Source organism: Cryptomeria japonica, chromosome 1 (assembly GCF_030272615.1).
Source record: "Cryptomeria japonica chromosome 1, Sugi_1.0, whole genome shotgun sequence".
In the NCBI taxonomy this organism is placed as follows: Eukaryota; Viridiplantae; Streptophyta; class Pinopsida; order Cupressales; family Cupressaceae; genus Cryptomeria; species Cryptomeria japonica.
In genome coordinates, this window is record NC_081405.1 from 310,576,842 (window position 1) to 310,580,429 (window position 3,588).

The following is a 3,588-nucleotide window of genomic DNA, read 5'->3' on the forward strand; positions in this document are numbered from 1 at the left end:
TAGAAAGGCTCCATATGTGGCCTCCATCCCTTCCATGATGTCTTCATCTCCTTCAAACAATAAAACTTCTCATGTTTACCTTCAAGGGCTATCTCCTATGGAAATCCAAGTTAATGCCAATATTTATACAAGTCCATCTAAAGGTTTAAAATCCTAGATCCTATGCCATCATGCACTCCAATTCCAAATGTACCCACTCCAGAGAGTCCGACTCAAATGCTTCCCTAGCATGCCAAAACATGAACACCTTCCAAGAATCCTCCATGTATATCAACAATATTACCCCTTCCTTAGAAGTGAATCCATGTCAAGAGGATAATCTAAAAACTGAAGAAACAAGTCCTATCATAAATCAAGATCAAGACACCAAAACTCCTCAATCCCATCTAATGATTGAAAAATATCCCACCTCCCTAGAATCCCATGATGATCCCTTTATACCTTTCCATTTCTTCCAAGATGAATTCCTTCAATCTCAAGAGCAAAGCATCCTTCCAAATCTCATTCCTAATCCACTTCCTAAGCAAGATCATTATGCCTCTTCCACCTTTTCAAATGGTCCTATTCAAAATGAAGAGTCAAACACCCTTCCTACTCTATCCAATGGTCCTCTTCCATGTCACGATCAAAGTATCCCTTCATCTCCTTGTCATAATTCTCTATATTCACCTCATGGATCCATCATGCCTACAAATCCCTCTCATGATCCTATCATTCCCTACATTCAACCTCCATCTCATAATGGACTCACGCCTTCTTTCCAAAGCAAAGTGTACCCTACAAGTCAAAATATTTATAAAGGCAAAGGGGAAAATCTCCACAAGCAAGAACCCCTCCATATTAAAGAAAATGTTAAAGGTCATGCCCTTAGGGACATTTCTCAAGATGTTGGTATCTCTCATAAATCCTACATTTCTCCAGTTAAATCCAAATATACACTTTCCCCATCAACGCTTCCATCCATTCTAGGTCCCTATATCCCTCCATCCCTTATGCAGGATCAACAAAGGCACACGTCTTTGAGTACCTTCCATCCATCTAAAAGACCTCCATATCATTCCTATCTATCCATGCATCTCCCTCCAAGAAATTTGGATGCCAAGCATAAAAGTCATAAGTCAAGTAATCCACATGTATTCAAGGATCAACATGTCCCATCTAATCGACATGTCAAAACAAAGAAAAATATGATCCAAAAAGAAAAAAAATACAAAATGCCACAAAGGCCCACAAAGAAAGAAGAAAAGTCAAAAGTTATATGGGTTCCTAAGGCACTTGTACAAGCAATGCACTCTAAGGAACTACAAAAGCATAAAAAATCAAAAACCATGTGGATCCCTAAGTGGCTGCCTGAAGCACAATAGTCTAAAGAAAAATCAAAATTGGCATCCAAAATTGTTGTTCCTCCATCCAAACCTTCTAAATCTATTCCTCCATCACCTCCTTCATCCATTTTGGGTTCTTATGCCCCAAAATCTATAACCTTTCCTCCATCCAAATTTCAAAATTTGAGATTCACTTCTCTTCCATATGTCCACCATCCCTCAAGGTGTGTGCCAATATTGATCTTTCCAACATTTCCATCTAGCCATACACAATTCTTCCAACATCCCATCCATTATCCAACACCTCTTTTCCACCCTTCCATCCCTCTTATGCAATCCTTTGCATAAGTCCTTGCCTTAGTTTCATTTCATTACCCTTCCAACATCTTTGAGCATACCTTCATAGCCATGGTTTATTGCAACTCATATTCCAAGGGTACCATCTAAAGAAGTGAGACATTGGGATCCTTCTTCCATCCCCTAGCATGCCTCCATTATCTTCCAAAAAGAAGAAAAAAAAATGATGAAAAAGAGAAAAAATATGAAACAAAAAAAAGTAAAGAGAAATAATTTCATCCACAAGTGAAAACCACTTCTTGTGGCGCCTTGGGCAAGTACCATGATGAAAACCTAGAAAATAGTCATCATGTGTAATGCATTATCCTTTTGCACTTTACATTGGGGGAAAGTTTCATCCATGTACATCCATCTATTATCCTTCATCCTCGATTATCCCTCATTCGCTTTATCTACATTCATATCCCTTTTCCACCTTTGATCTTGACAAGGTTAAGGATCCTTGTAGGCTTCATGTGTCCTATCTATTACACTTGATCCAGACCCTTTAGCTCCTATCCATTTATTGATTACATCCTTCATTACCACCTTTGATCTTGATTATCCTATTTGTCCCCTATCCAGATCTATTCCTTGATCTTGATCAATACTATGGACAAAATGCAAAAACATGCTTTCCACAAACCTCTTGACATGGCCACTTCTTTGGACCATATGGCTTCGTTGCACTATATCCTTGCTTTACATTGCTAAAATCCTTGATGTGCATTGCTATATCTGGTCCCTATGCTGGATTAACATTGTGAGATAGTCCTTGAAAGCATCCACCATCATTCGCTTATCCATTCATGTACTCAAAATCCCTTTTGACTTGCTAGACACTAGGGGCAAACATTAAAAAATCATAAAAAACATAAAAATTCTAGAAGAAATCCTAAAACTCAGAAAAAGTCTTGAAGAAATCATAAAAATCAGAAAAAGTCCAAAAAAAAAAAGGGATTTTTGCCAAGAAGGTGAAAACCTGGTAAACAGGTACCTCTTGTACTCAAGCGCTCTATCTATCAAAGCAACGTTAGCATTTCCCGTTTTCATTCCTGCTTGCCTGCATCTTTGATTTCACTTGTGCATATCTTTTAGTCACTTTAATGACATCCTGGTTCTTTTGGAACCCTCATGGATTGAAACTGATCAATATCCTAGTCTTAGGGTAATCGACTGAGCAATTTACATGTCCTAAGGAGTATCAACCAAGTCATCATTCTGTCAGTGATACCCGGTCGTCCACTCTACGTCAGTCACCTGTCTCCTAACTACTGGAGAGTTTTATCACTGAGTACACAAGAAAAACAACATTACTGAAAACAATCACTAAAAAATTTGAGATATGCATGAAATATTTCTTTGTGTGTTGTCTTTTATATTGTTTTCGATTATTATTCCCTCTGAGTAACTCGAGGACGTCTATCTTGACTAAGAGGAGCAAGGATTGGGGGCATAATATTTTCTTTATTTTCTATTTGTAGGAATGATTCTGATGATCTAGAAACACCTAATCAACTAGGTGTTTGTGATAAGTGCCTTCACATCAAGGTCAAATTGCCACACTACCTCGACTTCGCTTAGTTGTATGTTATAGGGAGGTTAGCATCATTTCTTTGTTTGTTTTGAGGGAATTTCTTTATTGTGCAATCTGGGTCCATGTGTAATATGTCCAAGGATATGAACAAACAAAGGGTCATTGCAGACAAGATAATTAATATTGCACATGAAAAGAAAGGAACTCTAATCTCCCTGTTATGTTTGTAAACGCTCAGTGATGAAACTTAATCATTTCAAATCCAGTGACTAGGTTTAGGTTGCATTTCATTTTGCATCTCATCTTACATTTCATGTTGTATTTTGTGAATTTAAAGTGATTTTGGTATGGTAACAATGATCTCTTTACCTTCTGAATGAGAGTTGGAAA